At 42.7% G+C, this 24036-nt stretch overlaps 2 long non-coding RNA genes across 2 annotated transcripts in view; one reads left to right on the forward strand and one right to left on the reverse strand.

Moving 5' to 3' along the window:
* The first annotated feature begins 2140 nt into the window (after positions 1 to 2140).
* Positions 2141 to 24036, forward strand: part of LOC147032218 (uncharacterized) — a 63593-nt gene continuing 41697 nt past the window's right edge. Inside the window, exon 1 of the long non-coding RNA XR_015052006.1 lies at positions 2141 to 2305. This is a non-coding gene — a long non-coding RNA (uncharacterized LOC147032218). The remainder of the gene's footprint in view (positions 2306 to 24036) is intronic.
* Positions 8138 to 24036, reverse strand: part of LOC147032219 (uncharacterized) — a 56521-nt gene continuing 40622 nt past the window's right edge. The window contains exon 3 of the long non-coding RNA XR_015055085.1: positions 8138 to 9450. This is a non-coding gene — a long non-coding RNA (uncharacterized LOC147032219). The remainder of the gene's footprint in view (positions 9451 to 24036) is intronic.

Here is a 24036-nt window from a genome sequence, read left to right on the forward strand (position 1 = left end):
TTGGTCCATTTGACATCCCATTTGACAAACTGTCTGCTGAAGTGGTTTTAATTATTCAATTCCCCATCCAGTTCACACACACACACACACACACACACACACACACACACACACACACACACACACACACACACACACACACACACACACTCTCTCAATGACATTTTCCCATCACTGAATTAACAACACGTGCAGAATCGGTCATCATGGTCCTTCCTCCAGATTTGGTGTGCGCAATTCACCTCGTCCAAAGTCTTCACATTGACGATGACGACCCATCATTATCTCCATACAAACATACAAGTTGTTCCACACATACAAGTTCCAGGTTGGAACACTCAACTTACGTCTAACACAAAACTCAACCTTCCCCACCACATTGTATTCACAAATACATCCAAACAGGTAACTTCTACAAACAGCCCTTCTCCTGGCTCATTAACCTTGTGTTCTTTTCCCGTTGGTTCAAGATTCCCTCTGAATCTAATCGCTTACGTCCTGTCTCACTTTGTGACTCCGTTAGCCACGCTGCAAACGCTCTCCAGTGTTTTCCACTTTCACCGATAACTTTAAGTGTTGTTCCTTTGGGTAACTCTATGTTCTTTGCAGAGTTATTCCCCATCTTTTGTTCTTATCTTACCAACCGCCTAATAGCTGTAAATCGTTTCTCCTTTTACGTCGGGACCGAAATCCCTTTCAATCAGCCGCCTAATAGCTGTAAATCGTTTCTCCTTTTACACCGGGACCGAGATCCCTTTCGACCCGCCGCCTAATAGCCTCAAACCCAATGAAGGCCTCTAACCTTCCCTCTCTTGGTACAGGATTCCAACCTGTTTCCTCCTTATTTCACACGGATACCTTTATCCTCGACCCTTACCGGTTCTAACATACGGCCTGCCAGCCCTCTTTGTGCCCTTCAAACAAACCGCATTCGAATCACCTCATATGTTTTACCGTTACAGTTCTTGATCCGAGCAGATCCTGGAGCTGCGTCCAGCGGGGCACTGCCCACCAAGTGTACAGTTTTCACCTAACTAGGGCTCCCTGTCTTAGGTGCCCTATACGTGCAATTTCCACGTACCTTTAGCTGAACCCTTGTGATCGCTGTACACCAAGTGGAGTCCCGCCGTCCACACCGCCAGCATCAGTCGCATCCCATCCTCGTCACCAATTGTTATGACTCTTCACTCGGCCGAGTAATGACAGAGTCGAATGAGGGTTTTCGAATGATACGATTTATTTCAGAAGATGGCACTACGCATGCGGAATGCAGCCCAAAGGCCCTTCAGTCAGGTGCCCCCGGACCACATTGAGATTCTTACTTCAAAACAGTTGTATATAGAATCACACAAAAGCAGAAATGGGTGTGGACTACAAGTGTGTGCTTAAGGGATAAAGAAATAAAGAAATAAATGCGGCAGTGGGCTTCTTTCCCCCCTCCCTAGGGGCCCTCAGGGAAGTTGGATCAGTCAATCCTCAGATTCGCAACCCAACAGTTCATCTTGCAAACTAATAACTTTCTAAGACTCCTACACCCCTACACTGGCACCTGCTGATAGCAAAGGCGAAACTCTGGTGATGACTAAGAACAGGAATGTGTGGGATATCAGCATACACAGTTTTCCCAAGGACATGCTGTTGTGCAGCTGCAGAGCCATAAAGAGTTATCAAAGACATAGTGAAAACAGCATGATACATTTAAAGCAACATTTTAAAGCAAGGTTTGAATAATACACAATTACAAGCAAGGTTAGAATCCCGACAGCTGATTAACACACAGCTAATGGTCCAAAATATGACCACCTAGCATATCATCATAACACGATCTACCTGAAACTTGCCAGGTATATTGCTGGGGACCCGAGGATGTGCCTTTTCGAGGTTCGAAATTAATCGGACAAGTGGTTCCCAAGTTATGGTCTCCGGACTCGCGAGCCGTTCGCGTCCACTTTGGCTTTGGGAGTTGGACCAAACCATTTCACGTAAATAGAGGGGGGGTTGCCCAATACAGAGCCTCTCTGGATCTTTACTTTTTGCCAAAAACAACAAAAGAAAAAGTACCGTTAGTTTTATTGGTCTCTTATAGTTCTATTAACCCTCGACAGCCCCAGGGGTCATCGGTGACCCAGGCAATTTTGTTTGATATTTTTTTGTTCACCCAGAACATTTCGTGGGCTCTCGAGTGTAAAGATGATAGGTTAACAATTCAACATTGAGAATCCGTGCTTCCCAAGCCATGGTCTCCCACCGGCCAAGCGTTGGATTGTTCACCCAATAACAAGGAACGTGACCTGTACATTTTGAGGTATGTTGCGACGTTTTCGGACTTTGTATCGGCATTTTATGAGTGTTTAAAGAAATCGCGGCTTCATGGCCCGGAGCGCCACGCCTCGGATAGTGTTAGGCCGAAACGGCTCGGGGCCCCTTTAGCGGCCAAAATAGTTTATTTCACCTTTCTAACTTATATCGCCGGATGCCTGATGTTATTGCCTGCACGATGATGTGTGTGTTTAATTTTTGTGACTTTGCACCGTCGAGTTATAAGCCAATAAAGGATTTCGCGGCCTGGTATGCTGATTGAGATGGTGGAGCCTGTGCAGGATGACACGGTTTCATTCTCCCGGCTCGCTCGAACGAACGGAAAGATATTTTGTTATTCTGTTTTCATATTTCGCAGTCGAAAACAGTGGCCTAAATCCCAACGTTGAAAACCGGGTGAAAATCGAAGGAAAGTGGGTATTTTGGCGACTAAATTAGCTTTGAATACTTGGGAAACAAAATAAAATGCGCTGATTCACTCGCTTTTTGCGGCGATTAACGTAAATAATTTTTTCATCGGTACTTGGACTTAGGGGAGGTATAGACCTACACAACGAGAGGTATCATTCGGTCGTCGGACTTTTGAGGATTAAATTATAGATTTTAAAAGGTAGCTGTTGAAAAATATGCAAAATTCACCTAAGCGGTTCGGACAAACGAACGGAAAATTATTTTTGAATTCTGTTCTCGGATTATACAGTATCTATGGGGTAGTAATGAGATTACCTCGAAAATCCGATTTAAAAAGGCTTAGGCTTCGTTGCTTAGCCGCGGCTTGCAAGTTTTACTCGGAAAAATAACGTTCCGGAAGGAATTTCTCTTCCGCCATCATCTGAATAATTTTCCGTTTTCACGAGGACAAAGACGAAGGATAGACCGACAGAATAAGGATAAAGTATAGACCGAATAAAAATTCCCTGTTACGCAAAAATAACCCTTATAATTCACATGTCAAAATTTATTCAACTGAAATGTAATTCCCTTCTCGTTTCATAGAAGATATGGATATCAGAAAGTTTTTCGCGACAGCATCAAGTAGCACATCCCCGACCACTCTCCTGGAGCAATCAAGTTCCCAGAAAGAGGTGGACGATTCAAAGGAGAAGATAGCAGAAAACTGTGCATGTGCGAGTACTCGGCCTAATTTCCCAGATCAGCCTTTTTAACCTCATGATGACAGTTGTATCCCAGTCCAAATACTGCTAAACCAAAAGTTGAAGTTTCAACAACAGTGGTTCAAAGATTTTCCATGGTTTCATTTTGATCAGAGCATCGGCGGTGTACTCTGTCACACCTGTACGGACGCTTCTCGTGAAAAACTTACCGAACTTGCCTGCTCTGCAGAAGACGCATTTGTCTCAAAGGGCTTTCGGAACTGAAAAAAGGCTACAGAAAAATTCAGACAATACGAACGATCAAACACACATAGGCTTGCCTCTGAAAATCTGAAATGTCGCAGAAGTCAACCTGGTGTCCATGTGCAGTTGAGCAGCAAACTGCTAGCAGAGCAAAGATCTGCACGGTCAGCACTTCTGAAGATTATCACCTCACTACAATATTTAGCCCGACAAGGTTTTGCAATTCGTGGGAAGGATGCCTCTGAAGGGAATTTCAAAATGCTCTTGCAGTTGCGGGCCGAGGATGATATAAACCTCAAGACGTGGCTGTCAATGAAGACGGCGTTCACAAGTGGAGAAATTCAGAACGAAATTCTGCAGTTGATGAGTCATGCCATCCTCAGAAATATCTGCAGTAACGTGAATGAAATGTCCACTCAGTTCGGACTTGTAACTGATGGAACGCAAGATATTCAGGGTAATGAGCAGGAGTCTGTGTGTGCGCTATGTGACGGATTCCTTTGATATTCAAGAAGATCTCATCAGCCTCTACCAAGTATCGTCAACAACAGGAGTATCACTTTGTAAGATGCTTCAGGATGTCCTAATTCGGTGTCAACTCCCGATTGAACACCTTAAAGCGCAGACTTACGATGGGGCAAGCAACATGTCCGGAAAGTACAAGGGCTGTCAAGCACAGCTAAGAAAAACTCCAACCGCTGGCCAATTATGTTCACTGTGGAGCTCATGTCACCCAACTCATTACATCTCAAGCCCTACAAACTGCGCCGTTCATAAGAGATGCCCTTGATTATGTCCAGGTACTCAGCAACATCTACAAGCATCTGTTGTTGAATATCCACGCTGACGATGCTGACACTCCTTGCCCTACACGCCTGAGGCCAATTTGCCCGACGCGTTGGTTCACTCTCTCCTGCCGTGAAATCGATAATGGATAACAATGAAGCGGTACTGGATGCCCTTCAACAAGCAAGTGATGACTTTGGTACGAACACTGCATCACAAGCCAACGGTATTCGAAGCTGTCTTTCATCAGGAAAGTGTGTTCTCGGTCTGTTTGCATCATTGCCCATTCTCCAATCCCTTGGATACCTCAATAAGGAACTTCAGGGTTCACAAGTTACCATCTCTGGTATGCTTACTGGTGCAAAGGTAACTGCACAGAATCTCCAATCTCTCCATACCGACCAGACGTTGAAGGAGGTTTTCGAAGCAGCACAACAGAAGCTCCAGCAGTGCCAACTCGATCCAGTGACCCTCCCTCGTAAGTGCAAGCTTCCGAAGAGACTTGATGGAGGCACGCAGGAATACACTGCCAATTCTGCAGAGGAGGTATACAGAGTTGAATTTTTCAGTCATCGACAGCGCATCCGAGAACTTGAACGAGTACTTCACATCAACCGACCTCATGGCGTATAGGGACTTGGGTGAAATGCTCCTGTCTGGGTCATTCAAACCACAAATAGTCCGCAAATATCCCGAACTGTCGGATTCCCGAGAGCAAGAACTTGGCTTCTTTCGTAACCAGTTCAGTGGTTCATCTGTTGAGGATTACCGTAAGATATTTGTAGACATGGTGCCGAAAGTTCGTCGAATGTTCCCACAGGTAGAACGTTTGCTTCGGCTTCTATTGGTTTCCCCAGCAAGTTCATGCGAAGCTGAGCGGTCATTCAGCACACTCAGACGTATGAAGACTTGGTTACGTTCCACAATGACCCAACAACGCCTCAACCATCTCATGATCTGTCATGTTCACCGAGATCGTCTGACTGCACTTAACCCCTAAGACATTGCTACAAAGTTTTTCACTGGATCGGTAGACAAGAGGGTTCATATTTTTGGCAAGTTTTAAGGTAAGTTGACCGTACTCGTGTAATATCAATTTGTGTATCAGTCTAGTTTTCAGTTTATGTTTAGTGAATCAGTTTAAGGGTCGTGAGAGGGAGGCTTGATAAACAATTATATATATATATATATATATATATATATATATATATATATATATATATATATATATATATATATATATATATATATATATATATATATATATATTTCTTTGATGACACTCGAAACTTTGAAATGTGTATGATTAATGTTTAATTAATTTCGCTCTGTCTGCTTACATTTGATAAAAACATGGTCGATAGATGGTTAGATTAATTTAAGGGATTTGTGTGATCAGAAGGCAGCATGTCGACGAGCGTATAAAATCAAGAATTTGCAAGGGTAGACTTGCTGTGTCCACGCCGGCACGAAGTGGGCTTCGTGGTCTGGACATGCAATGTCCCCCCCCCACTTTTCAAAAGCAATCGACGCCCATGACTAACCCACAACTTCTAAGTAAAAAAGAAATACTACAAATTTAGGAAAATTAATTAAAAATACAAAACTAGAATATATTGGTTGGATAAGTGTCTACCCCCCTTATAACAGCAATTGTAAACAATAAAAAGAGCAATCACAGATTGCAGCCCCTCGCCAGGACTTGTGTTGTGTGGTGTTTTGTGTGGCATTTGTGTTCTGGTGTGTTCCGTAAATAATATGAGACATAATTAGAACTGCCACTTTATAACTGCTGGCAGTGATGACCGGGTACCAAGACATCCTGCTTTGATCGGGCACTGACCCTGACCCATGACATTTATCATTATTATTCAATTTAATTCAGAATGGGATTAAAATAAGTTCAATTCAAATCAAATGGAGGACCAAATTGGTGCAGTCCTGCATTGGAGTAATCAGAAGGAACCCGAACAAGCAAAAATCAACGATGAAGCCATCAGGAGAAACCTGGATAGGACTTTCATTTCAGCTGCTCCTCCTCTACCTTAAAACCCATGCATGTACAGCCAAGTGAGCCTTTTTCAAAATAACAAATAAAAAATCAACAAAAAAATTAAACAAAAAGAACCTAGATCAAAAAAATTAAATAAATCTGGCTGCCAGACCATGTGTCTGATAATGTTTAAATTAATAATATGTATTTCCCATCACTACTAGATCATAATTGTGAAGATTTTTTGTCGATTGATTCAGCGGTTCCAGTGAAAGCATTGTTAAATATTTTTCTTTCATCAACTATGGCTGCCAAATGATGTGACCTGTCAATTATTCCTAAACATACTTGCACAACCAAGGCTTGGGGAACATTTGTGTGAAGTTTACCCTCAATCTGTCCAGCCATTCTGGAGAAGAAAATTTTTTTTGGTTTTGGTTAAATCCAATATGGCTGCCAAATCATGTGACCGAAGATGTCATATGTGTGAAACTTTTGTTCCTCATGGATAGGTGTTTGTGTCCGGACGGAAGTTTATCGCCGGACTTGTCCATCAGGGAGTTTGTCTCTGGATGTGTCCGGATGGGAGTTTATCTCTGGACATATCCGAGCAGTGTTTGTCTCTGTACAGCTTCGCTCCAGATGCATCTGGGCAGTTTGTCTTTGAACGTGTCTGGGCGGTATTTATGTCCAGAGAGGAGTTTGTCTCCGGATGTGTCTGAGCATTGTTTGTGTCCGGGCGGCTTGGCTCTGGATTGCGTCTGGCGGGTTTTGTCTCCAGACAAGTCCAGGCAGTGTTTGTCTCTGGGCTGTATTTATAGTATGACCGGTAGAAAATGGATTTCAGACATTATTTTGTTTCTGTCGCCACTGCTATTCGATGCAGAATTATTTTGATGAGACGGTGTGAATGGTAATTAACGCTCCACCGCATGTCTACCTTCCCTTCCTCTCACCTCTCGCTGCCTTCTCTTCCGCCATCCCTCTTTGCTCTCACACCCCTCCTCACTCCCACACTCCTCACTCCCACACTCCTCACTCCCACACCCCTCTTTGCTCTTTCTCACTCCTCTCTTTTCCCCTCCTTCCTCTCTCTCTTCCCCTCCTTCCTCTCTCTTTTCCCCTCCCTCCTCTCTCGTTTCCCCTCCCTCCTCTCTCGTTTCCCCTCCCTCCTCTCTCGTTTCCCCTCCCTCCTCTCTCGTTTCCCCTCCCTCCTCTCTCTTTTCCCCTCCCTCCTCTCTCTTTTCCCCTCCCTCCTCTCTCTTTTCCCCTCCCTCCTCTCTCTTTCTCCCTCCCTCTCTCTTTCCCCCTTCCCTCGCTCTCTTTCCCCCTCCCTCCTCTCTCCTTTCTCCTCCACCGTTTCACACTCCCCACCTCTCTCTCTTTGCCCCTCCCTCCTCTCTTCCCCCCTCCCTCCTATCTCCCCTCCCTCCCATCTCCCCTCCCTCTTTTCTCTTTCCCCCTCTATCTCCTCACTCTCCCGCCACCCCTCTCTATCTCCCCCCTCTTTTCTCCCCCCATCTCAGAGTTCCCATCACCAAAGCGACGGGTGTTATTTGCTCATGTGTATGTATGTATGTATATATATATATATATATATATATATATATATATATATATATATATATATATATATATACATTCAGTTTTTTTGGGACACCATGTATATATGTATATATATATATATACAGGGTGTCCCAAAAAAATATACAAGTTTTCATCTGCAAAGAGGATGGTCATAACATATATTTTTAAAAAAGATATATGGCTGGATAGAAAGCTGAAAGGTTGAAGTTTATTGTACCAATGTCAAAATTGCCACCAAAATATAAATGTTGGTATAGAATCGTCGTTTTCTTTTAGACCACATGTTCGACGTAGGCTCCACATTGTCCGATCACTGCCTGCAAACGTGTTGTCATGTTCTCCAGCACTTTGGGAAACGTTTCCTGAGGAATGTTCTGGATTTCTCGGTGGATGTTTTCCTTCAGCTGATCAAGAGTCTGAGGCCTAGGGTTTCCATAGATCCTGTCCTTGAGATACCCCCACAAGAAGAAGTCTGGAGGAGTAATGTCAGGGGAATACGGTGGCCACTCAACGTCTTCATAGAGGGAAATAAAGCGGCCCTCAATTTTGGTTGAGAAAACGCCTTATGTCCCTGGCTGTATGGGGCAGTGCCCCATCCTGCTGGAACCACTGGGTTCTCATCTGGATCACGTTGTTTCTCCTACGGGCCTGAGTACGTAGCTCAGGCAGATAAAATTCCTGAATCATTTCACGATAGTTCCTCTGGTTTACCGTGCAAGTGCGTCCCTGGTCATCTTCAAAGAAGTATGGACCAATTATCCCATACCAACCAACTGCCACCCACATGGTATCTTTGAGGACAGTTCAAGGCACCAGTTCAGTTGATGCATTACCAGGATTTTCAGTTCCCCAGTACCGAAAGTTTTGCTTGTTTACTTACCTCCCTGGCCAATTGAGCATGGCATTCGTCCGTCATGTGAATTTTTTGAGGAAGTCTGCATCTTCCTCCAACTTTCCTGAGAGCCAATTTGCAAATTCTAGTCGTTTGCATTTCTGTTGATCAGTAAGCACCGTTTCCATTTGAATTTTGTAATTTAAGGCATGAATGTCTTGGCGAAGGATCCTCTGAACGGTGCTCTTATGAATGTTTGTCTCTGAACTCTGAACGACCGCCTGTCTCACCATTTCCACATTTTCTTCACTACGACCTGTCCTCTTCCGACCACTGTGACCCTTGTGAAGGTCACAGATGGTTCCCACATTGGTAAACTTTGCGATGGTGCACTTTATTGTCCAAAAGTTTGGTGCATGGCGCAAGTCGATACCGAAATGTCTCGAGTAAAGACGTTGCACCTGTATTACGCTTTTCGTCTGGTGCCAAAGTTCAACAATTTCCGTCCGTTGTTGTACGGTCAGTCTTGGCATTTTTCTGGCGCTTCCTTGGCATCAAAATAAACTTCAGGGTCTCTGCAACAAGAAATGAAGCATTAGTGACAAAATTAATGCTTTTTTAGGATCAAACGAAGCATTTTAAAAGTTGTATATTTTTTGTGACATATATATATATATATATATATATATATATATATATATATATATATATATATATATATATATATATATATATATATATATATATATATACACATATATATGCTACTTGTGCTGTAAGCTTTCGACACCTCAGACCACTGTTTCTTCCGTGAGCCTCAAGCTTCCTCCTTTTTGGCTCGATGACCCCGCCATCTGGTTCACTCAATTTGAGGCCCAATTTCTTATGAGGGGCATACCATCACAAGAGACTAAGTTCACCTATGCCATCTCCACTCTCCAACCAGAGTTTGCGCAAAAAGTTAGGGATTTGTTCTTGAATCTTCCCACAGAAATGCCAAATGACTCGTTAAAGGCAGAACTCATTCAAAGAACGCTGCTTTCCGAGGAGAAATGCCTACACCGGTTACTCATTTCAGAAGAGTTCGGAAACTTCAAGCCTTCTGAACTCCTCAAGAAAATTCAACTTCTTGACACCAATGCATTCGAGGGAAACATCTTTAAACAGTTGTTTTTACAGCGGCTTCCTACCAATGTTCAATTCATCCTCGCTTCATCAAGAGACTCGATGCAGATTGAACAACTTGCCGATCTTGCTGACAGGATAATGGAAGTTGAAATGCCTGTTTTCAATCCCATTGCAACTGTATCGTCTCAGTGTCGTGACTCCCAGCCTCATCTACTGAGCTGCAGGGTTTACAAGCCCAAGTAGCGCAGCTTACAGCACAAGTCCATGCTCTCCTAACCCAACCTCATGACAATAGAGGACAGAGTTGGAGCAGCAGTAGACTAAGACAACATGATCGTCCTTCACATAACCCCAGCCCTCAACTGCATGCAGGAAAGGAATGTTGGTACCACTGGCATTTTGGTACTGTGGCATGTTGGTGTATCCCTCCTTGCAGTTTCAGTGGTTGTCCTACCTCTTATCAAGGAAATCATGGGGCCAAAAGCTAGTGGAGATGAGTCCACCTGGCATCAATTATAATTGTCGCCTGTTCTACCTTGTCGACAGGGCAACAGGTACATGTTTTTTAATTGATACAGGAGCAGAGATCAGTGTAATTCCTCCTTCCAAGACTGATAAAAGAAAAACTCATCGAGAAAGGCACACTTGCAAGCTGTTAACCACTCCAGCATTACAATGTACGGGGAGCGATCGATGACACTTGACATCGGTTTACGTCGAACCTGCCGATGGGTTTTTATCATCGCCAACATCACAACTTCCATCATTGGCATTGATTTTTTTTGAAGCATTTTAGTTTTTCGGTGGATGTTAAACACCAACGACTTGTAGACGCCTCTACTAACCTATCCATTAGGGGAATGACATAGTCTATATCCTCCATCAGTCCTACATTCCTGTAACCTGAGAGAAAAACAAGGTACGAGTCACTTTTGGGTCAGTTTCCTGATATTACTCATCCTGTTTGTCAAGAGACTACTATCAAGCATGCAGTCACACATCATATTGAGACACACAGACCTTCTGTGGCAGCTCGCCCATGCCATCTTGCTCTAGAACATCTCAGCAGAGCTCAGGCTGAATTCGACCAAATGTTAGAGCTTGGAATCGTACAGCCATCCAGTAGTAGTTGGTCATCTCCATTACACGTGGTACTTAAGAAGACTCCTGGTGACTGGAGGCCTTGCGGAGATTACCGAGCACTAAACAGGAATGCAGTACCCGATAGGGATCCTATACCTCATCTTCAAGATTTTCCTCGTGGTTTGGAAGGCAAGAAGGTATTTTCTAAATTGGATTGAATCAAAGCATACCATCAGATACCTGAGAATCCAACAAATATACACAAGACTGCCATCACCACGCCCTTTGGCCTTTTTGAATTTGTATGGCATGCTGCACAGACTTTTCAGAGGTTCATCGATGAAGTGCTGCATGGTTTACACTTTGCATGCGTATACATTGACAATGTGTTCGCGGCGAGCAATTCGGTGGATGAACATGCTGAACATTTGCGTCTCATTTTCACATGATTTTCACAGTACGCACACAGTACGCACACAGTAGTTGTCATTAGGCTGACAAAGTGTCCATTTGGTGGAACCACGCTCACTTTTCTGGGTCTCGTGGCCAATGAGAGTGGTATTTCTCCCCTGCCTGAGATGGTGACGACTGTCCAAGTTTTCCCAACTCCTATCTCACTGCGCAAGCTCCGCAATTTTTGAGGTTTGGTGAAATTCTACCGTCGGTTCATACTACGATGTGCAGACTTCGTGCAGCCGCTCACTGACATTTTGAAAAGCAAGACCAAGAAGAACGAGGCTATTGTTCTTGGTGAGATGGAGCTTGCATCATTTCAAAAGGTTAAATTGGCACTGTCCCATGCGACCCTACTCGTACACCCCAAGACTGATGCACCGCTGTGTGCATTCACTGATGCTTCAGACGTAGGAGTTGGAGGTGTTTTGCAACAACACAGCGATGGGGAGTGGCAGCCTTTGTCTTTCTTCTCCAAGAAACTTCATCCTGCCAAGACAAAGTACAGCACCTTGGGTCATGAACTCCTCATAGTTTATCTGAGTATCAGACATTTCAGACATCTTTTAGAGGGACGTCCTTTTTGTGTGTACACTGATCATAAGCCACTCATCTATGCACTCTATTCGAAGCCAGACAAGCATTGTCCACATGACATTCGCCAGTTGGATTATATTTCCCAATTCACTTCTGACTTGAGGCACATTTTGGGAAAAGACAGCACAGCAGCCGATGCGTTATCACGTATGGATGTATGAATGGTGAAGAATAACTATCTTTTTGGCCCTATCTCTCAATGGTGAAGAATCAATTTTAAAATTCTAGGAGTCGGATCTGGATTCAGATCTTCGCCAAAATCTAATCAGTTCGTCCTTGTCATGTGGATACCAAGATCTGCCCACCAAATTTCATCCGGATCCGTCCACAACTTTTTGAGATATCCTGCACACAGACAGACAGACAGAGAAACAAACAGAGGGGTGAAAACATATCCTCCTTCACCTTGGGTGGCAGAGCTAATTAATAAATTCATTAAAGGCTGAAATCTCACACATTTTTCAGGTAATTGGAAGGACATATTGTATGAATAACAATCAAACTATAATTTTTGGAAAATCAAAGTGTATCAGGTGACCGACTGATCATGTGTTCTGACACAGCAGTTTTTTTTTTTTAATATCTAGGCTCATCGAAGACCGAGGTGACAGAGGCCAGAGGATAAGGTAATGCAATGAACAGGGGTAGGGGAGGGAGGCAATGACATAATGTAACAAGGGGATAATTTAACAGGAGGAAACGAATGAAGAGGGAAGGTGATACAACATCAACCTACAAGTCGATAGGGAGAGGTACAGGAGGTGAATGAGGATATAAAATATCTCTGGTAGGGATGGAGCATGACCTCAGGTCTCACTGTTAACGTGAAACCCTCAAGTGAAGAGTCATGGCCTTGAACAAACTGAGGAAAGAAGTTCGACGAGTGGGAGAAGAGAGGAACAAAAGAGTGGAGGTAGGCAGAAAGTCTGGATACTTGGAGTATAATCAGGAAGTGGGTTGTTGAAAGAACGCGTGCTTCCTGAAGAAGGTGGAGAGGGTCGGAGGAATGAAGGAGCAGCAGGAGCAAAACCAGAGAGGACACTAATCTCTGTGGTGATGCAACAGCCAGCCTTGTACTTCTGCTTCTTTGTGGAAGGTACCGATGATGTTGAGAATGTTGAATCACACAGCATCCAGGAAAGATATGTGTTTAATGGGAGTACATGCCAATTTATGTCAGCAGTACTTCACTTCAGAGAAAGGCCTTGTGGTCTGTGAAAAGTTAACATTTGGTACAAAGGAGAAATGGCCATTTTGTGGCTGGATTTGTGAGACATCATTGAGGATGGTGTGTGTGTGTGTAGGAGAGGTCAGTGTTGATCTTGAAGCTCAGAAGTTTCAGAGACTGAGCCTCCTCTAGTGGTTGACATGTAAATAAATAGGTGGTTTCGTTTTTATGATCTTTCTGGAGAGGCAAGTTCTTCTTATTTCATACGCAGCACACCAAGGCTGTGGGGTGGCATCATTGGCTGAGGGCACCACTGTACCACTGATGCATTGCCCTCTGTAGGTCGGGTCAGGAATTTGTAATTTGTTCAGGGTTCCAGTGACAGCTCACCTACTCTTCTTGAAGGACAACGTGGGATCTTTAACATCCACCAACTAATGCCAGCAGACTTGACACCCAATTTAACATCCATCAGAGGAGCAGCACACACATTGATAAATCACCCTGCCTGTGAAACACCGTGACGACAGTTTATACCTGGGTCGAGATTCAAACCCAGGCTTGATGGCTTCGAGGTGAATGTTTGTACCACCAGACCATCCTGCCAGCCAAAGACAAAATGAGAATGAGATATTCCTGGATGGAATGAAACGATGAAAGTGTCAGACCAGTACCTGCTCCTTTTTACATAAGCAGAAAGGAGGAAGCTGCTTCTGGCCTATTTGTGGGATGTGTTATTGTCTGAATAATGTGCACTGACAATTGTGAAGAAGATGAGAGGGTTTCCAATGCATCAGATGTCATTAATGTATGTATATGAGGAACAAGAGACTGGGCCCAATATGCTGCCTTGGGGCACTCCAGCCTCGACTGGGATCGGACATGAGAGGGTTCTTTTGAGAACAATGTACTCACGGCATGAGAGGAGAGAGAGAGAGTCAGCAAGCCAAGAAAGATGGTGGCTTTGAATTGCACAGATGAGGGAGATTTATTTATTACAATAGCAAACTTTGTCTTCCAGTGATTCGAGGCCATATATTACTTATGTCCATATGAGTTAGCGAAGCTGAGAAGGGAGGATGATTCATTGTAAGAAAGAAGGTTAGATAAGTGTTTGCGAGGAATGGGGAGAGAAGGAAAATAAGTTTAAGAGGAGCTTGGAGTATGGAGTAGAAGAGGCATCTTTGGAGTATAACTGATGAGGAGATGCGGATTCCTGTCTGCTCTTTATCAGAGCAATTGGCGTTCACAACATATCGTGAACCTTTCAGGTGCGAAGAACCAATCCCGAACAGCTACTCCATCACACGGTTGCAGACATTTCCACTGAATAATCATGGGAATCGAACTCGCACCAGTGAGGGCATTGCGACAACTCTTTTTGCACTCCCCATCAAGGTGCTCCATCAAATGAGGGCAATGAGGGAGAAGGGATAAAAGGCTACACCATGCGTGGACTTTATACATAAATAGGTCTTTCTAGATCACTCCGAATGTAAAAGGAAGTCTTTTTAATCTCATTCTGGTTGAACAGGAATGAAGTGTATAAAACAGACATTTATAACAATTAAAAAAACGTCGACATTTCCAGGACTTGAAGAAGAATAGCTGAATAGCTTGAAAGACAAAAGGATAGCTCTTTATCCCATCCGAGAGTAGACAAATTGACAATGATGCATTCAGTTTGAATATCCGGACAGACTACAGAACCTTCCCAAGTTGACAAATAACAAGGAGCTGATACTCTAGGTCCCCCAGCTTTTGGGTGGTATACGGAATAGATCGGTGAAATATGAAAACAAAATCTTCAACAGTTCTTGAAAGATTGTGCACACAAGCCAAGTTAGCAAGATGGTTGCCATGGCAATGTAATTCAGCCAATCACAGCCTTGTTCTATTCAGGTTAATATCACGTCGTGAGAAATCGATACCTGCGATATGAAAGCTAAATGGGCAATGCTGGCTCCGAGTCCTCTGACCTTACTCGGCTTGACGTTGTGGAAACCAAGGTCTTCAGGATTATTGGAATCTCTCGCAATGAAGCTAGGATTATGGATCCATCACTTAACCTCATAGACTGGTCGGTAGTGTCTCTGTCTTCTACCGCCCTCTTTATGGTCTTGCACTCTCTGATCTTTGTGTGCTTTGTCACCCACAGGTTTCTGCAGGGCACACACGGTCCACCAGCAATCCCCTTCTGATGGAACTACCTAAATCCTGCATCACTGCTCATCTACACTCATTCGTTCTTCTTTTCTCCCACCTGTGGATCCAACTTCCACATTCTCTTCAATCTCATTCTTCCCTCCAGGTCTTCAAGACAGTTGTGCACCACCATCTCAGATCGTCCCCAATCCAAAACCATGATCTTTTCTACCCTCATTAACCCACCCCAATCCCTCCTCTTTCCAAATTTCCAGTTCTCCTACTGAGAGTTCCTTCTGTATCCATTTTGTCCACCCTAAGCATCCTCTCCTGCCTCTCATTCCTCCCCCCACCCACTGTTTGTCCAAATCTACCTCTATCTTGGCCTTCAACTCTGCTGTTGTTGTTTTCCCCCTTTCTCAACTGTTCATTTTGTCCTGTTGTGTCCTGATCTGTTCAGTGTACCAATTCCAGCTCTTCCACGAGCCTCCACTATGAAAAAACGGTTTTTAAACTATCCTGTGGGCCGACAGAAGCCAAGTTACCAATCAGCCAATCACCACCGTTATCTAAGTACGTTGAGATAACGTCGTGAGGAATAGAAATCTGGGTGCAAAAAACGATACACCTGCAAAAACTATTAGAGAGTTTATAGAACACCTTAATATGTCAAGTTTTGAGAAATAGGACATGAGAAGGGTCTTTTTAAGAATTGCTTTACATTTCCGAACATGATTTCATTTCCAACGAGCCGCGATTTGGTATGAATCTCGATATTCCCCAACGCTGAGACTGTGATTTACAAATTTGATTATTCAAGATGGCATAAAACGGGGTGATATTTTGTCCAAGTACTGCTAAATGGAAGGTTTTTTTTAAAGTACCAAGAAGGCGACTTGTGTTCCACAGTGTTCAAGTATATAATTCAATTTAAATACGATAAAGGTTTTAAAGGCTGGAGAAGAAAAACAAATCAAACTCTTTTCGGAAGTTTACTGCCATTGATGCGCCAATTTTTACAACACCTTGTTCATTTAACAGGTTAAATTAGTTTTTCGTGACTTTCGTATGTGTCCATTATGAAGTCCTTAAATGATTTTCAATTGCCCCGGTCCCATGCAAGGACTAAATTTAAAGGGAGACTTCCCTTCTTGTTGAGCGGTGTTGCCGCCACACTTTCCCAAATAGAATCCCATTATTTTACCCTCGATTCACTTGCTTTCTTTGGCTAACATCACAACTTGTTTGATGCTGAAGGTATGGCTGCTGATGTGTAAATGAGAATACACTCTGTGCAGAGCATTGGTGCTGCCTAAGCAGTCTCCTTAGCGATTGGGTATAATCCTGGATAGGTCACCACTCCAACACAAGATACCAGCAAGCTGGCACTCATTTGGCCAACCTCAGAAGGATGACAGGCAGAGTCAACCCCAACTGGCATTAATTTAACAGTTGAGTGGGATTTGAACTCAGGATTCAAGGATCCCAAGCCCACCACCCTAACCATTAAGCCAACACCAGGCCTAGAATACACCACTGAGTCTGGAATTCACTCAGTGGGTCTCAGCCGATGATGCTCTTCTTCTGGGCTTTCAGAGATTGTCTCTCCCCGATGAGAGATCCTTGCAATCTTTCACCATGGAAATGTATTTTGGCCATGTTTTCGGAGAAGAAAAAATGGCAGATCCAATATATGTAATTTAATATATGTACAATATGGCAGATCCAATATAGTTTAATTCGTGCAAGTTGTTTGTTGCGTAAAATATATTATACATTCATAGCAATGTCTTTCTGTATATTAAGGCTAACAAATTGTTCCACACATTATGCAAACATTATGTTATGTGAATACTAGGTATTGCAGAATGTAGGAATGAAGAATTACTTATCGCTGTCTTTCATCAGGTCACACTTTAAATATATATATATATATATATATATATATATATATATATATATATGTGTATATACTACTCGTGGCTAAAAAGTAACAAGAAGAGCATTACACCCACGAGTCTTCAGAGAATAGCCTCCAACCCTCAAAAGTGATTCAACCCTTGCGAGTAATTGAGAGTTTTTCTCACCTTGATGAGATGGCAAAAGTTCATGCTGGCATGATCCGATTGTAAATATTAGGAGGAAAGTGGTGGATTCATCACGCATGAGGTGACCGTGTCAGCTGCTCCAGCCTAGACATGTCACCGATGCATTATTGTGCCTTTATTGCCATTTATTTTTGTTATCGACTGCCACAAGACCCTTTATTGAATTGAATTGAGTTTATTTCCACGCATTTCTTCAAAACCCCAGGCTCTTAGATCTATTGATGTCCAACTTCCAGGTGGGTGTCATCCAAACTTGCATTTATTTAAAATGTATAACACAAGTGAAACACAAACACCTCAGCACTGTACTGTACACAGCAAAGCAAAGCAAAGCAAATGATGATTGCCTCTGCTTGTCCTGCCCCATCTCATTCCGTTTTACAATGTCTCTACTGAGTCCAAGAACAATCTAGAAAGCTCATCCCTCTCCAAACTACTTGTAATTACTAGATGCTTCTCAAACCAGATGTTGTGTGAAATGGCTTGGTAACACAAAATGATTCAACATCCAGAAGAAACCAACTTTCCACACTATTTAAATTCTCAGTACAGTATTGGTACTCATCATATTTTTACTCGACTCAAGTTTTTCAATAGGCATATCACCTCACCATGTATAAAAGTCATATACATCATAAACTAGAGGGGGAGCACTCGGTAGAGTGCAAAACATCCACCGCCAATACTGCTGGGTCACTTAAGTGAACCTGATATCCAATGCATTGTAGGTCAAAATGGATCAGACTCTACTGAACCACGATTGAATAAACGAAACTAGATCGACACGCATGTAGAAATGCCAAAAAAATTAAATCGAAATTTTTTTGAAAAAAAAAGGTGCAAAATTGTTTTTTTTCTCTCCAACAAATTTTTTTGGGGGGGGTTGGAAGTCACTTAAAACATGTAGAAATGCAAAAAAAAATTCAAATATTTTTCAAATAAAATCGAAATTGTTTTGAAAAAAAGTTGCAAAATATTGTTTTGTTTTTTTCTCCAACAAATTTATTTATTTTTTTTTGGTTGGAAATCACTTAAAACATGTAGAAATGCAAAAACAAAAATTCAAATATTTTTTCAAAATGGCCGCCATAGCGGCCATATTGGACTTTGGACCAAGTCCAAAATCTAATGGCATGATCCTTGGACCATACCTAATCCCCCCACCAAGCTTCGTCGAAATCCGTCGAGGAGTTTTTCCGTAATACTGTTCACAAACAAACAAACAAACAAACAAACAAACAAACAGACGGGTGAAAAGAGTAACCTCCGTCCATCTTAGATGGCGGAGGTTAACAATTTGTTTCATGTTTACTCACAAGTGTGCAAAGCGCTAACATCACACTGAGTACAATAAGCCACCTTACAATCACTCGAATAATTTGTGACAAAGACATCATAAACAATGTGACGTAGACTTGAATATGAAAGATACAATTTTTTGCTTCGCTCTATGAGTTAGAGAGAAAAAAAATGAGTTGTTGCATTTTTACAATACAATGAATTGGGGTATTTCAATGGTAATTTATGTGGTGGTCTCAAAGTGGAATGGAGAGAGAAGAGAAGGGGAAATGACAGGAAAGATAATATAGTGAAAGGAGGTATGAGAAAAGGTAAAATAGATTCGAGAGATATAAATATAAGGAAAGGAGGGAAGACGATGAGTTTATCTAATGCATGGCAGATCCAATAATTATTACCAAAGCAGCACGTTGTGGAGTGTGCGTGTGTGTGTTTTGCCACACCATTGGGGTCAACAGTATGTCAGAGCAGGAATTTGGAATCTGGTCAGGCTACTGTGAAACAATGGTAATGTACTGTCATGCATTTGTAATATACTGTAGGATATTTATAAATACCATAAATAACGGATCATAGATATGATGGCCAGCTTAACCTGAATCTTACCGGGGCATAAACTGGGGGTAAAATCCAAAAAATCTTTATTTATTCCATGCGTCCCCTAATATTGATTGCATACACAGTTTCATTCAAAGATGTTTAAAAATGTGTGCCAAATTGCAGTTTTTTGGTATTTGACCTTTTGACCCCATCCCAGGGGGCAGAGTTTAAATGATACTGTTCGTGCACTGAGTTGCCATGTGGTGATCATAGGTTTGGTGAATTTCTGCACAACTATTTAGGAGGAGATAGCATAATGGATGGAGAGATGGGCAGAAAGATGGACGGATGGACAGAGAGACGGAGCCAATTACAAGATTCCCCGGTTTTTTTTTTTTAAAGCATGGGGATAACAAGAGGATGCATTAAACTAGATATCTATGATCACAAAGTGATCGCCAAAGGTAAGCCACATGTTATTTTGTTCAGACCACCATTTGACTTTGAACTTTAACTCAGAGGCATATGATGAAAATTACATTTCAATCGGACAAACCTGAGTTGAGTTATGGTGAAAAAGCTTTGAATGTCTATATTTGGATCATGACCTTAAAATTAGGTCAAGGTCAAAAAAACGGCAACCCCACATATTTTTTATTCCCATTATTGATGCAAAATTTCATTCTGAAAGTCCTTGTACATTGGCAGAAAAAATGGAGAAAAACCGAAATGGTTGTTTTGTACTCCGAGAGGTGTAACACCTTGATCTTTAACCGAGAGAGGTATGATGTCGATTAAACATAAATGTGCCTTGCTCTCAGCTATCGAGAGAAGGCAATTTTGGTTTGATCCAACATGCCTTAGTCAAGTTATGGTGAAAAATGTTAAAATATTCATAATTAGGTCATGACCTTCAAAATTATGTCGAGGTCAAAAAGATTATGTCAACCCACGTACTTTCTATTTGCATTATTGATGCAAAAATTCATTCCAAAAGTCCCAGCCGGCTCTGAGATACAGCTCGGAAATTTTGGAAATTGGGAGTGTTGGGAGTGCAGGAAGATTTTTTCCCTCTGCATGGTAGTTTCATAGTCCTGTGGGTCTGAGAAACATTGGGGTACCATGAAAAATTTGGGGTACTAACTGTAGAAACAAATCCTCCAACAGCAATAAGCTTAGGGGCAGACGATGCAGGGGGAGTCTTAATCAGGAGTGTAGGAACATCATCAAAAGTGGGGTGTGGCCCAACTTGTAAAAAAGGTATCATCACGACCATATGCGCCAATATAGGCACATCCTGCATGGCTCTGGGGTATGCCCCCGCCAACCCCTCAGGAAAATTTGAAATTCCTTGCTTCATGTTACGCAATCTGTCACATTTTATGGGATTTTTTTGTGTGGGGAGGTAAAATATTCTCGGTTTTCAACTAATTTAAAGATTTTTTTTGTTGACAATGGAGCTGATTGTGATGTAACTGCAGTTGTCTGTCTTTATTTCTAAAAGCTGTCTATTCCAGCAAAACCTGTTGGAAAATTCAGATTTAAAGCTTCATTTCATGCAATTTGCACATTTTCTGTTTGTTTGGCTTCAGGAAACTTGGCCAAAATACTTCACCCTTGAATCATATGCTTGAGAAAAGTTATTCGTTAATGCCAATATGTCGATAATGGCCTGACAGATATGAGCATTGTTCAGCCTTTGTTGGCTCATGGTTAACCTCAGGTAGTCTTTCACTCTTTTCCGGAATGAATGACTTCGCTCTGATGTTGTTGAAGTAACTGGCACTGTGTAGTCCAATTTGAGAATTTTGTGGACTTCTGCAAAGAGCTTCTTACTGACTGGACCTGTAAATATCGTCTGGCAAATGGTCTCCATGTGAGTTACACAGACCGTGTTTTTCTCTGATCTTACAAGATTGGGGAACATTTATAACTGGAGGCTTCGACCTTCTAGATTGACATCATTTTTGTACTCATCTTCAATGGACTTGGATATTCTGGAATGCTCCCCATTCACAGCTTGGAGAAGAAGGTTTTTGAGGAGTATCCTGCCGTTTTGTTCAAATTTTCTGTCAAAAGTACTCTTCTGCAGAGAAGTTGTGTGGCTGTGTGCCTTCGTCAGTTCTCCTTGGTGGAGCTGTACCCTCCGAGGTAGGTAGTACTGACCTCCCTGTTAAGCCCTGTGATTTCTCTATCACATGATTGTGGAACTCTTCATTTTGTTGTTGTTGGGTTGTTTGTATACATAGTGGGCCAAGCAATGAATTATAACAGCTGGGCTGTACTCATGCTGAATTTGAGTGGCAACACCATGAATCCTTCCTTCCCTGATGATGCCCCATCACATGCTTGACTTTGACATTAATCCAGCCCAAGTTTGCAGCGTTTCAGGACATCTTTCAGAGCCTTTGTGAGGGTTTCCCTGGTAACAATATGGTACTCAACAAATCCCAGTGATTCCTCATGTACTCCACATTATCTTCAACCTGATTCTTCCCTCCAGGTCTTCACGACAGCTGTTCACCACCGTCTCAGATCATCCCAACTCCAAAACCATGATGTTTTCTACCCTCGTTAACCCCACCCCAATCCCTCTTCATTCCAGGTTTCTAGTTTTTCCCTCCTGGGAGTTTTGTTCTGTCGCCAACTTATCCACCCTATGTATCCTTTCCTGCAAACCATTCATCCCCACATATATTGTTTAGCCAAGTCTCCCCCTTAAACTCCGCTCTTGGTGTCCTCTCCTCCCTCTCTCGACTGTTCATTTTGTCCTGTTACGTCATGTCCTGTTCTGTTCAGTGTACTAGCTCTTCCACGAGAGCTTCCTCTGTATTCCAAAAACCCTAAAAACCAACATTGCTTTGTAACTAAGGTTTATTTACCAACAGTATCTCATGAAGGTTATCCTGTCACGTCATCAGGGCCGGGAGTGTAGCTTGTACACGCACTTGCTTTGGGCTAGGGATGTGCACAAGCTGTTTGGCTTGGGTTCGAATTTCGACCCAGCTATAAACTGTCACCCTGGTGTTTCATTTTAGAGGGAAATACATGAATGTGTCTGTTGGGTCACCAGAAAGACATCACGCCAGGGGATTCGTCTGCTTGCAGAAGTTGTTAGTGGGCATTGAAAAATCCCGTGGTGTGATCACAAAGAGTATGAGAGTCATCGTAGGCACCCTGAACAAATTACAAATTCTTACCATCTTCAGTCAAACCTCAAGCCTCGCCAGCCGTCCCTGCGAGACTTGGTTCAAAAAAAATGTCCTCCACTCAACCCAACAAAAATGTGGGAATAATTGGGGCTCAATAGATCTGTCGGGACAACACAGAACAATCTCTCCAAGATCATTCATGGATCGAAAGTTGCTTGGACACAGAGCTTTGCCAACTAAGTCTATGAATATTGAATTGTCAAAAAAGGATTTGCATAATCGCATTGTAATCAAGTTAAAACTCCCTTCTGTTCTTCCACAATTGCACCATTCACCATCCATATGACTCCTTCGTGTCTGACATATGACACCATCCATATGACTCCACCGTTTGACTCCACCATCCATATGATTCCATCATATCATCCACATGATATCATCGACGTCATATTGTCTGAGCATCGTGCACATCATTTAATCTCATCATCACATCATGACATATCCACATCATATCTCGTCACACATCATCATATCATCCACATCATATTGTCTAATCATCATACACATCATACCATCTCATCATCACATTACATATCATCCGCATCATAATGTCTCATCATCATGCGCAGCATATCATCTCATCATCACATATCCACATCGTATGTCACAATCACACATCATCATATCATCCACGTCATATTTATGCCTGGTGTTGGCTTAATGGTAAGGGTGGCGGGCTTTGGATCCCAGGGTCCTGAGTTCAAATCCCGCTCAGCTGTTGAATTAATACGACGTGGTGTTAACTCTGCCTGTCATCCTTCCGAGGTCGGCAAAGTGAGTGCCCACATGTTGGTATCCTGTGTCGGAGTGGCGACCCGTCCAGGATTTTGTCCAATAGCCAAGGAGACTGCTGAAGCAGCACCAACGCTCTGCACACAGTATGGTCCCAATCTCCTCCTCACATCATATAATTCATATGACATCCATATGACTCCATCAGATGACATCATCCATAAGACCATGCATATGATGCCCTTGACTACTTCGTGTCTCTCCATGGCTATTGTCTCTTCTTGTTTGATCGACCTAAATTCCGTCCTACCGACGAAGTTGGCTGTACATCAAAAACTCAATTTCTCACTCTCCGTGGACTGCTCTTGCACCTCCCAAACCCCAGGAGTACCTCTGGCTGTGACCTCCCCTCCACTCCGTGTGTGTGCGTGTGTGTGTGTGTGTTTTGCACCATCCTGCCAACAGTGGCGACTCCATCAACATGTCTCTCTCAGACAATATGGACGAACTTTCAATCACTCATCCCATCTCCCTTCCTCAAATATGGTGACTTCAATTGTCACCAATCACTTGTCTCAAATGGTCACCATGCTAATTGGCTGGGTGTTGGTACCTCTCTCACCAGCCATGGCACTTCTGCAAAGGACGAATGTGACTCCATGGGTCTCACTCAATCCGTGAATTTTCCCAACCAGA

The sequence above is a fragment of the Eptatretus burgeri genome, chromosome 2 (genome assembly GCF_056783735.1).
Source record: "Eptatretus burgeri isolate ZD-2024b chromosome 2, Ebu_testis_v1, whole genome shotgun sequence".
NCBI lineage: Eukaryota > Metazoa > Chordata > Myxini > Myxiniformes > Myxinidae > Eptatretus > Eptatretus burgeri.